We start from the raw sequence: 12,217 nt of genomic DNA on the forward strand, positions 1-12,217 counted from the left end.
CATATCACTTGTAATACAGTGTTGATACATTCCATGTTATATACAACTTTTTGTGATATGTTTCTCCACAGATCATATTCCCCTGTGCATTTCTTCAGAGCAGGGCGTACACCAGTCATGGGGTAGCCATGCACAGCATGACTTCACTTACCTCACCCCTTCTCCATACTGATGTAAATTAAAAATGTAACTTAACCGATGGTCTGTCACTGACCTCACAGCCTTTGGATAGTTTCTTCAGTCCTTGCCCAAGTATATATTTTAAAAAGCTGGCACAATGCCATCTCTTTTAGGATAATTTGCAGTGTCTCCATTTCCTCAGCAAAATACAAAACAGACATGGGATTCTGACAACCTCTCTCAGCCAGTCAACAGTACACACCTATTCACTGGTAAAGACTACCCAAAGTACCAAGGGGCCGATTACGATGTCAGTTGGATCGCAGCTGGATCCGACGGACATCTTTACATGCAGTCTGACCGATGTATATGATGCGTCGCTTGGAGGCAGGTGGCAGAGGAACTGACCGCTGCTTATCTGACTGCCTCAAGGAGACTGTCAGGGCAGCAGGTGGAAAGTAATCCCCTAAAATGGGGTGGTGCCTGCTCAGGCACTGCTGTAAGGATTATGATGCACGCTTCAGACAGCCTTTCAATGGTGGTCCGATCGCCATTGACCGACCGTTGTAAACAGATTTGGAGGGCCCTAGCAAGGCTTCGTCTCTCTGCGGTGTGCGCTAAGAGGCATGGGGGCACCTGTGGTGTCCCCCAAACATCAACACCTCTTGTGCCAGGCACTTATGGTGCGTGACTGTTTGTAAATATCCATTTTCATAATGTGGGTTGTGCAGCGGCCCTTTTCCGTCCACTGCACAAGCCTCATTAGGAAAATGAATGTTTACTACCCCATCATGGGCGGTCACATCGAAATTTATCGGATGGAAACGGCAACTACTAATCAGTCGGTTTCCATTCCAACACAATGCCGGTCAGATTCTTATCCGAACGGCATAGTAATTAAGGCACTAGTGTCTTGCCACTCACCACACAAAACTTTTGCATTATATCCACTCCCTTAATAAAAATGATGGTGTTTGGACAAAATATCTATAAAAAATAATCGAGATGCAGAAATGTTGAGTTTTTAAAATCAAGATCACATAATATTGTGGTACAGGAATATGGATGACAAGAATGTTGAGTTTCCAATGTAAGTAATATTAATGTAAAAAATATTTATGATGTTAATATCATTTACACAAAGATCTATGTTGATAATATCAGTGTTAAAAATATCTATGGTGTTAATATCGTTTGCAAAAAAAAGTTGTTAATGTTGTTTTTTTATAATTTGTATACATTTTAGTATATGTTTTAATTGTATATGTTATACATTGTTTGTTAATATAGTTTGTATATTTTTTGCTGTTTTTTAATTTAATTTAATGTCATTGTTTATTGTAGTTTTAAGTGTTGTAGTAGATTGTGGGGTTTGTCAGGGTATAGGGTTGAAAGTAATGTAATTTTAATTAATTAATAAACAATGTTTTAATTATTATTTATAAATTGCTTGATAATTATGTAATAATTGATTTAGTCACGTTTTAGTTGCAAGTTGTGGGGTTTGTAGAGGTATACGGTTGGAAGTACATTAATTATGATTAATTAATCATTATTTTTCATTATTATTAATTATTGTAATTAATTAATTTGCAATCATTATTAACTATTGAATTGATAATAATTATGTACATTGTGTAATTAATGTATTTCTTAAGTTATGTCTTAGGTGCGGGTCGTGAGGTTTGTTGGGGTACAGGGTGGGATGTAAATTAATTTTAAATTATAAAAAAATATATTTTTTAAGTATTAATTATTTAATTGATAATTAATTATGTAAATTGTGTAATTAATGCATTTTTTAAGGTATGTTTTTGGTGTGATTTGTGGGATTTATATGGGTAGAGGGTGGGAAGTAAATTATTTATAATGAATTAATAATTAATTAATTATGTAAATTGGGTAATTAAGATGTTTTATAATATATATCAGGTGTGGGTTGTTGTGTTTTTTTAGGAATGCAGGGTTGAAAGTTAATTAAGGAATAAACTATTGATAATGTATTATTACTTTATTAATAAATATTTAATCGATAATTATGTGACTTGTGAAATTATCATATTTATTCTGTTATATTTTAGGTGTGTGTTGTTTAGTTTGTAGAGAAAATGGTTGGAGTTATTTAAGTAATGAGAACATAAAAATGTTGTTTACTTGTATAATGTTAATTGTTGCCTGATATGTTCATGGAAATATAGTGTGGTATTTCAATTATATTAATACTATTTGTTTTAATTGATTGTAATTATTTAAAATATAGTATTTTCCTAAACGTTATGTTAAAATTAAGACATTTAATGTTCATATTTAGAATTGTATATTTTTGGGTATTCAATAGAGTTGTTAAAATATATTATTTGTTTTAAGTGAAGTAATCTCTCTGTATTGTACCAGTGAAGTAAGTAGGAATAGTACATTTTACCTCTTATGAGTCTAATGCTTTCTCTACTGCTGCACTGTCTGGAGTGGGAATAGCAAATTTGACTTCTCCTAAGTTTAACCATTTCCCTACTGTTGCACCTACTGGAGTGGGAATAGTCAATTGAACCCCTTCTGGGTCCACTGCTTTCCCTACTGTTGCACCTACTGGATCAGGAATAGTAACTTTAACCCCTCCTGAGTCTAACACTTTCCCTACTGTTGAAAACACTGGAGTGAGAATAGTAAATGTTACCCATCCTGAGTCCAATGCTTACCCTACTGTTGTATCGTCGGGTGTGGGAATAGTATATTTAACTCCTCCAGCATCCAGCACTTTCCCTACTGTTGCACTGACTGGAGTGGGAATATCAATATTTTTTACCCTTTCTGAGTCCAACACTTTCCCTGCTGTTGCCCTCACTGGAGTCGGAATAGTAAATCTAACCCCACCTGAGTACAATGCGATCTACTGATGCATCTAATGGAGTGGGGATCGTAAATGTCATCCCTCCTGAGGGTTCTCTAATGTTGCACATATTGGAATGGGAATAGTAAATTATCCCTCTTTGGTGTCCAATGCTTTCCCAACTGTTGCCCATACTGGAATGGGAATAGTATATGAATTATTATTGGAGTTTAATAATGTTTTAAGTACTGTTTGAATATTCATTATTATGATGTGTTTAGTACTTATTTATAAATTTGATATATATACATTTATATTATTTGAAAAATATTTTGACAAAATGTATTTGTAATTATTGTTTACATTTTTATGTGTAAATACATTACAAATATTTTACACTTTTTTGTTTATTTGCTACCTTCTTTAATTTTTTTATTTGTATGAATGTAGAATGTAGAATGTTAGCAATCTAGTTGTTCATGGGGATACTGTTGAGAGGCAGACGCCAGGGGCACGGGCTCTGAAAATTGAAGGCAGGTAGGAGAGTGCAGAGGCAACAATTTGACCACACTGGGCAGGCAGGAAGGGCAGTGGCAGCACAACAGACTATGGAGGGCAGTGGAAAAGGGGGCAGGGGCAACAAACCAACAATACAGGACTGGCAAGATAGGCTTTGGCAATATAATAGACCATTGTGGGCAGAAGGAAGAGGCAGTGGTAGTACAACCATACATGCCAACAGACCCGATTCAGCCAGGAAACGTCCAATGTTTTTAAGCTCAAATGGGCTTTATTTGATCTGTCTCCTGTCTACAATCTCCTCTTTTTCAATGTAACTCAAAGGGGAAAATCAATACCCCAGTTTTTTTTCAAAATCTCCCTTTTACCAAGTTCAAAATGTTTGCAAGTATGGTACATTGGATCATGGTCGGCAGGAGGAATTGGGGTAGGGACATGGACTCGGATAACAGAGGACAGGAGGGACATGGAGAGGTGCACCAAACTGACCCTACAGGGTAGGCATCAGGGTTTGCACCAGCACAATACACCACACAGGGCATGCGGTACGGGAGTGCAGCACAACAATCCATAGAAAGCAATAGGGAGGGGACAGGACCATGCACATGAACAACATTGAACAGAGGGGAAAGAGGTAATGGTAGCTAGCTGACCATAATGTAAAGACAGGAGAGAAAGCTGCAGCATACAGACCATAAAGGGCAGGAGGGACGGATCATGGGCATTACAATGGAACAGACAAGCCAGGAGGGAGGGAATAGGGGTCTGCACATGGAAACAGAGGGCTGGGGGCAAGGGGGCAGGGCAGGAGCAGCAAGATGACCATGGAGGTCAGGCAGGATGGGCACTAGAAACAAGACACGCCATGGAGAGCAACAGTGAGACTATGATGGCATACATACAGACCATGGAGGGAAGGTGGGAGGGGGTCAGGGGCAGCTAGCTGACCATACAGGGAAGGTGTGAGGGGCCATGGCAGCACAGAAGACCATACATGGCAAGCAGGAGGGTTAGTGGCAGCACAATGGCTATGACGGGCAAGAAGGAGGGTGCAGGGGCATGCACAAATGACCACAGAGGAAAGAAGGGAGGGTCAGGACCTGGGCACAGACAAGAGAGTTCAGGGGAAGGGGTCTCACAACAGACCACGTGGGGCAGGTTGGAGGAGCAGTTGCAGCACAACAGACCAGGGAGGGCAGAAGGGTGTGGCAGTAAAATGGACCTTGGAGGACAGGAGGAAGGGGATGGGGGCATGGAATGTGGACAGGCAGAGTGGAGGTGGCAGGGACAGGTTACAGTCATCCGACAATGCTAGGCAAGTGGGAAGGGAGTGGCAGCTCAACAGAACACTCAGAGTAGATAGGAGTGGCATGTCCATGGAACATGGTGGGCAAAAAGGATGGAGCAGGGGCATCGGAGGGGTGGGGGAAGGAGAATAGGGGCAGCAAGCTAAGCACAGAGGCTAAGCATGGAGGTCAATGATGGGCCATAGAATTGGGCAATGGAGGGCAGGAGGAGTGGACTGGTACATCATGGTAAATGGAGGGCAGTGGCAGCACATCAGACCATGCATGGCAGGAGGGAGGAGGCTAGTCCATGGATTCAGACAACAGAGGATAGGGAGGAGGTGGATGGGGCAGCAAGCTAACTGTTCAGAGAAGGTGGGTATTAGGAACTTTATTGTTTTTAAAATGTGTGTCTGTGCGAACTACTTAAAATACGAACAAGTATGCAGCATAATATCACTTTTATTCAGGAAGAAGAGGACGTTTGTGACTGTGACTCCGGGCTCACTTGGCAGAACCACCCCCTGACCCTCCACCCCCATCACAAAATGTAATGCCAGTGAAAAGGGTAGGTGGACGCAATGTTATATAGAACATAGTCCTGAGAGCACAATTGAAAATGAAAACTAGATATAGTATATGGTATGCACCAAAAAGTGTGATATAAGATGAACCGGGGCGTCAAATATAATATGCAATACATTGTGCGCAATGACAGATTCATTGGAGAGCGCGAGATAGCACAGGCACTAGCGCGTGCTATGCGATATGGGCTTTGGAGCGTAATATGCACAGGGCAGTGTTGTGTAACGTAACTAGTCTCTAAAGTTGTAATATAAAATATGTGCTGGGGAGTGGAACGTTGCATATGCACTGTGACAAAGATATGGATCCCAGATTGTAATATGTATGGCATAGTGCTTTGCGTTATAACATAGGCATCTAGGAAGGCACGTTAGATGGGGCAATATAACCGGTGCGAAGGCAAGTGTGGCATGACATATTCACGGGGTGGTGTTACAGTGCACATGGGCTAGAGAGTGTCATAGCATACGCACTAGCTGGTGGAATACAACACAGAGGTGTGTGGCACTCGGCGGGCACTGGTGGGTGTAACACAGCATTGGGCTCAGCCAGGAGCACGCTGTGACTCTCAAGTGAGGTGTGTCTCCTTTCCAGAGAGTAAAATAAAAAGTATTACACATCCAGCGGTGGATGTGTGTATTATTAACCGTGAGGGGGGTTTCTTGCATAGTTTGGTCTAATTTTTGTCGAATCCCCTTTGAATGGCTTGGTGTGCGTGTGTATTAAATGTGCCCGTCAATAGCTACCCATGTTTGTATAAATAAACGACAAGGGTGTCTACTTGGAGAGTACCCACCGGCAGGGGCGCCTGGATTAGGCACGGTAGGCATCAGACATGCCAGAGCTTCACTAGTGGTATAAATACATTACACTTGGATGCATTGTATGCATAGTCGCCTTTTAATGACTATCACGCAAATCGTCATGGTGATAGGTACGTACGGTTTGTCCAGCATGTCCTAGGTGTTTCTATAAATATATATATTTTTAAAGTAATAAAAAATAAAGGCCGGCCCCGCAGCCCCCCTCCTAAAGAATTGAAAGGAAAAAAAAGGCCATGACCCGGGGGTTGAGGTACCCGGGGACGATTAAGGCCTTGGAAGGGGGGCCATGCGGCTCCCTTACAAATTAATTATTTTCATCCAAAAAAATTAGGGTGCAGACCCTGGGGGATGGGGTCCCCAGGGCCAATACATTAGAAAAAGAAGGGTGGCCACACTGACCTCTTTCTTAAAAAAATGAAATAAATAAGAGACCGGCATTGCGCCGGAGGCCAGGCCCCCTCCTTGCAGCACTCTGCAAACGCACCCCCTGGCCAGTTGTAAGTTGGGGAAATAATTCCCCTTCAATACTGAGGGTCCATGATGGCCAACTAGCCCAACAGGTTTCTCCAGTATGTGCCAGGGAGTTGCGTTGCAGAAAGGTGTTCTGAGGCCACGCCCCTTTATACACCTCTATGCAACCCAGCTCTGTGGCACTTACTGGAGGTACTTAGTGGTCTAGTTTGACCCTAGGGACCCTTAGGATTCAAGGGGACTTAACCTCCCAACTTAGAACGGCCACAGGGCTCGTTTACACCGTGGTGAAGGGAGGGGACGGGGCATGAGGTGACGTGTGCAAACACACCATGTGGCACGTTTTAAGTTGGGGAAATAATTCCCTTTCAATCCCGAGGGACCCTGGGGGCCAACTAGCCCTCCAGGTGCTTCCAGTAAGCGCCACTGCTCTGCGTTGCAGAGAGGTGGTGCAGGCCGTGCCCCTTTTTACACCTCTCTGCAATGGCGCTTACTGGACGTACCTAGTGGGCTATTTTGCCCCTAGGCACCCTCAGGATTCAAGGGGACTTAATCTCCCAACTTAAAACGGCCACAGGGCGTGTTTACACAGTGGGGAATGGAGGGGACGGGGCCTGAGGTGACGTGTGCATACACGCCCTATGGTGCGTTTTAAGTTGGGGAATAATTTCCCTTCAATCCTGAGGGCACCTGGGGGCTAAGTAGCCCACCAGGGCTTCCAGTAAGCGCCACTAAGCTGCGTTGCAGAGAGGTGGTCCAGGCCGTGCCACTTTTTACACCTCTCTGCAACGCAGCTCTGTGGCTCTTACTGGAGGTACCTAGTGCGCTAGTTGGACCCTAGGGACCATCAGGATTCAAATGAACCTAATCTCCCAACTAAAAACGGCCACAGGGCGTGTTTACACAGTGGTGAAGGGAGGGGACGGGGCCTGAGTTAAGGTGTGCAAACACGCCCTGTGGCAAGTTTTAAGAGGTAGTTTTAATCCCCTGCCCTATTATATACTAGGGGCTTACAGAGGAGGTCATGCTTATCACATGGGGACCCCAACGCATAGTATTCCCTAGTGTATGTAGGTGTTTTCACTGTATTCTGAGTGTCTTTTAACATAGTACTGGCTATAGGACTGGTTAGTCAGACTCAGTTACCACCAGTATCCGTCTGAAAAAGTTGAGGGTATAGGATGATTTTGCAACAAGGCTTCTTTCTGCTCTTCTGTTTGTTCTTTCTGCACGTTATCCTTCTTCCTGCACTTTTCTTCGTCTTTGAAGACTTCTGCTGCTTCTTTCTGCATTTCTTTATTTCTTTCTGTGCGTTTTTTCTTCTTTCTTCACATGTCCCATCTCTGTTGGCATAGTTAGAAGTTGGCATTTAAAAAACCTTTGAAATTCACTGAAAAAAACATAGGTTTCAGGCACGTTATAGTTAGGAATTAGCATTAAAAAAACATAGAAATTCACTGAAGAAACCATAGGTTTGAGGGGCGTTATAGTTAGCTGGACTTTTTACTCGTACAAAACCATTGAAATTCCCCCGTTATAGTTAGTTCAGCTAACTATAACTCACGCGCCCGCAATGCACTGCTGATGGCGTCACATATTACATCCCTCATGACATGGTCAGTGACATCACTCATGACATCACTGATGACATCTCAAATGACATCACTCATGACATCACTCATGACATCATCCTTGTGATAGAGTGGCAGACCTCCTCTCCCCCTAATATAACATTTGATACACACATTCAAAAATAGAAACTAAAATTTTCAAAACAATGGACATACCAATACCAGTTACAACAACCTATTCAGTAATTCTAAGATCCACATACACATCCACTCATTCACCAACAGTCCTATACAGTCACTCATACATGTACTCAATCATCATATGTACTCATACACCTATACATCCTGTTACACAACGCCACTCATCCATAGAGTTACTCACACACATAGTCACTCGTGCTAATAAAGAATCAACATCCATTTACTTGCATATACAGTTATACACACACCACCACACTTACTTCTACAGAAACTTACACATACTTAGTCTTTTAAACAATCACTTATAGAAACACATACTTATTCATAAAGGAACTCTTCCAATCTCTCAATCTCACATATACTCACTTATATACACCAATAGTCACATATACTAGTTTAAAACATATGTAGTTACTCATAAAGACACTATTGAGACAGTCATTCACTCATTAACACATCGATGCATACACTCATCCACCCATACAGTCCTGCACACATGCTGTCTTCAACACATACAAACAGTGAGTCACTCATTCATGCACATATGTACTTCGTAATACCCCCCACCGAACCATACAGACACTCAGACACTCATACTGATACTTAAAAAACAAACTAATAACCTATATAGACACTCATGTAGCTACTCACCAACCCATGCAGCCACTTATACACAAAGTGAGAGACTGATACAGATATTTACATATTTAAACATTACTCACTAAGCCATGTATTCACTAAGATACACTTAATCAGTCAGTTATACAATCAATTTTTCAAAAACAAATCATCCATTTAGACACTTATATACCTATTTATTCTTCCATCGACCTTTATATATACATATATAAAACATATGTAAGTTTCAGAAAAACACACATTCACTGGATGATGTCATCAGTGATGTCATGAGTAATGTCATTTGAGATGTCATCAGTCATGAGTGATGTCACTGACCATATCATGAGTGATGTAATATGTGACGTCATCAGCAGTGCATTGCGGGCGCGTGAGTTATAGTTAGCTGAACTAACTATAACAGGGGAATTTCAATGGTTTTGTACGAGTGAAAAGTCCAGCTAACTATAACGCCCCTGAAACCTATGGTTTCTTCAGTGAATTTCTAAGGTTTTTTAAATGCTAATTCCTAACTATATCGTGCCTGAAACCTATGTTTTTTTCAGTGAATATATATATATATATATTCACTAAAAAAAACATAAGTTTCAGACATGTTATAGTTAGGAATTAGCATTTAAAAAACCTTAGAAATTCACTGAAAAAAAACATAGGTTTCAGGGGTGTTATAGTTAGCTGGACATTTCACTCATACAAAACCATTAAAATTCCTCCATTATTGTTAGTTCTACTAACTATAACTCGCGCACCCGCAATCCACTGCTGATGATGTCACATATTACATCTACTAGATGATGTCATCAGTGATGTCATCAATGATCTCATTTGGTTGGAGAACATGGTGGCAGACGGCTGATCTGCCGCGGCGCTCCGCGAATTAGGCTCCCGTTTCCCCTGCCGACTTATTGATGGCGTACGCTAACTTTGTTTTCTAGGTCCTTACCTCTGTTTTTTCCTGTCCCTTCGATTTCTGGTGGCAGGTTGGATTTGTGTGGATTGCCTGGGTACCGGGTCCTTGGTTCGCTTGGCGCTGGCTGCAGACCTGCGGGCTGTTCGTACGGCGCGGGTCCTCTTTCCCTTTCCGCTTGGGTCCGTTTTTTCTCTCCATGTTTTGCGGGCTCAATGGTGGCAGTGGCGGTAGCGGTGTTCAGGCTGGAGACGCTTTTGGAGTTCCTCGAGGTGTGGCTGGAGCTCCGGTTTGCCTTAATTGTTCTGCCTCCATCAGTTCACCGATTCGGTGGTTCTGGTTCTCAGCCGCCCTGGAGCTGCGGCGAGGTAGGAAGGCGCGCAGTTTGGTGCGTGCTGTCGGAGTCGGAGACGCCCTTACCTACCATCTGGGAAAACCCGTCCAGGCTATAGCTATAGCCGAAAATACAGAGACTGCCACTACAAAGACAGACAGTTACAGTCATAGTGGACATAGCGGACACAACAACACGAAGGCACAAGAGTCGTTCCCGGAATTACCTCATTGTGGGGTTCTAGAGGATCTAGAAGGTTTGCACCAATACCGACATTGTAAAGTGCCCAAAGGTAAGGGGAGTAGTGGTAAATCCGCTCGAGGACGAGGTAAGGAACAAGCTAAAGTGCCTATAAGGGCTTCTGCTACTGGACATAATCCATTTGTTGTAGATATTTCATCCCAAACAGATAAATCAGATAAAAGAACTTCCTCCCATTTATCTAAGGAAGTGAAGTCTAAGGGAGCCAGAGGGAAAGCACTACATAATATCATCGGGGCTGAGTCTGCATCTAAAATTACTCCATCTCTTCGGACATACTTTAAAGTCATCCCCCGGGTCTTGCGCCTTGTGGAATCTAAGGCAATGGCCACTTTAGAGGATTCAGTCCAACTGATTTCCCCTTCTTTAACTCCGTCTCTTACAATCCCTCCTCCTTTGGCTGCCATACCTGTCCTTACACCCCTTGCCGATCCTGGGATGACTGCATTAGCTGGTTCGGTTGCGTCTGTAGATTCAGTTCCTTTCCCATGTCCGATTATACCCAAGATTGGAGTTTCTTCTGTGGTTGAGGTAGGAGGGGGATTAATACATACTAGTTTTGATGTGAGGATCGATCTAGTAGAGGCAAGCGAGGGTGGCCCAGGCTGCTCTGATGCCTATGTTCATGATTGCATCACGCAGGATGCAGGGGTGGCTAGTATTATGGAATCATCAGGCGACCAAACTATGGCAGTGTCTATTCCTGTTCCTATACCTCCCATTCCATCTTGCGAAGAGGCATCTTCGGGAAATATCTCGTCAGTTACTTTACTAGCGATGCTTACTGCCTTGTCTCAAGACATAAAAAGAGGGTTCGAGCAATCTTCAGGTATGCAGAAGGAGATTTGTGACTACTGCCAGTCATTGGATAATAAGATCGATGGGCTGTCAACAAGGACAGAAGTCCTGGAAGGAAAATTAACTATAATGTCAGAACATCTAGACAAGGTAGAGGAGGACATTACCAAACTTAAAAGAGACGACCAGGTCCTGTTAGATAGGATGGAGGTATTAGAAAACAATGCAAGAAGATGTAATATTCGCATTCTCAATGTTCCAGAGGGATCTGAAGGTGGGGATGTTAAGCAATGTGTTGTTCGCCTGTTGAAGGAAGGATTGTGTTTGGAACATTCCCTGGATCAACTATCAACTGATATTCAGAGGGTCCATAGGGAACCCTTTAGACAGAATCCACAAAGGCAAAAACCACGCAAAATTCTTGTGAATTTTCTTACTTACACTATCAAAGAGCAGATTTTGAATGCAGCTCTCAAACAGAAGTCCTTACCTGGTAAGGGCTTTACCTTCCTCATCAGGTCTGATCTATCTAGGGTTACACTGGAGAGGCAATGGGAGTTTGGAAGGCAGTTGGAGGCTTTCAAGAAGTTGGGCGCTTCCGCTCAATTAGTGTTCCCAGCCTCTCTGAGGGTTATGTACAATAATAAGATGGTTAACATTAGAACAGTCCAAGCTGCTGATGAATTTCTTTCGAATATAGGCAGCAAGTCATCAGATAATAGCACTTAATTTTTCTTTTTTGGAGTTTAGGTTTTATGATCACATACAGCTATTATAACACATTAAAATCTATTATTCTAGAAAAAAAAAAAGGGGGGAAGAGAATAATAGTGAGGGATAATTTCTCTTTCATTGGGTAATGCGGTACTATGTT

At 42.4% G+C, this 12,217-nt stretch overlaps 1 protein-coding gene across 1 annotated transcript in view; it reads left to right on the top strand.

Moving 5' to 3' along the window:
* Nucleotides 1-12,217, top strand: part of BMX (BMX non-receptor tyrosine kinase) — an 891,026-nt gene that overhangs the window by 110,431 nt on the left and 768,378 nt on the right. The window lies entirely within an intron of this gene.

This window comes from Triturus cristatus, chromosome 8, assembly GCF_964204655.1.
Source record: "Triturus cristatus chromosome 8, aTriCri1.1, whole genome shotgun sequence".
NCBI classification, from domain to species: Eukaryota; Metazoa; Chordata; class Amphibia; order Caudata; family Salamandridae; genus Triturus; species Triturus cristatus.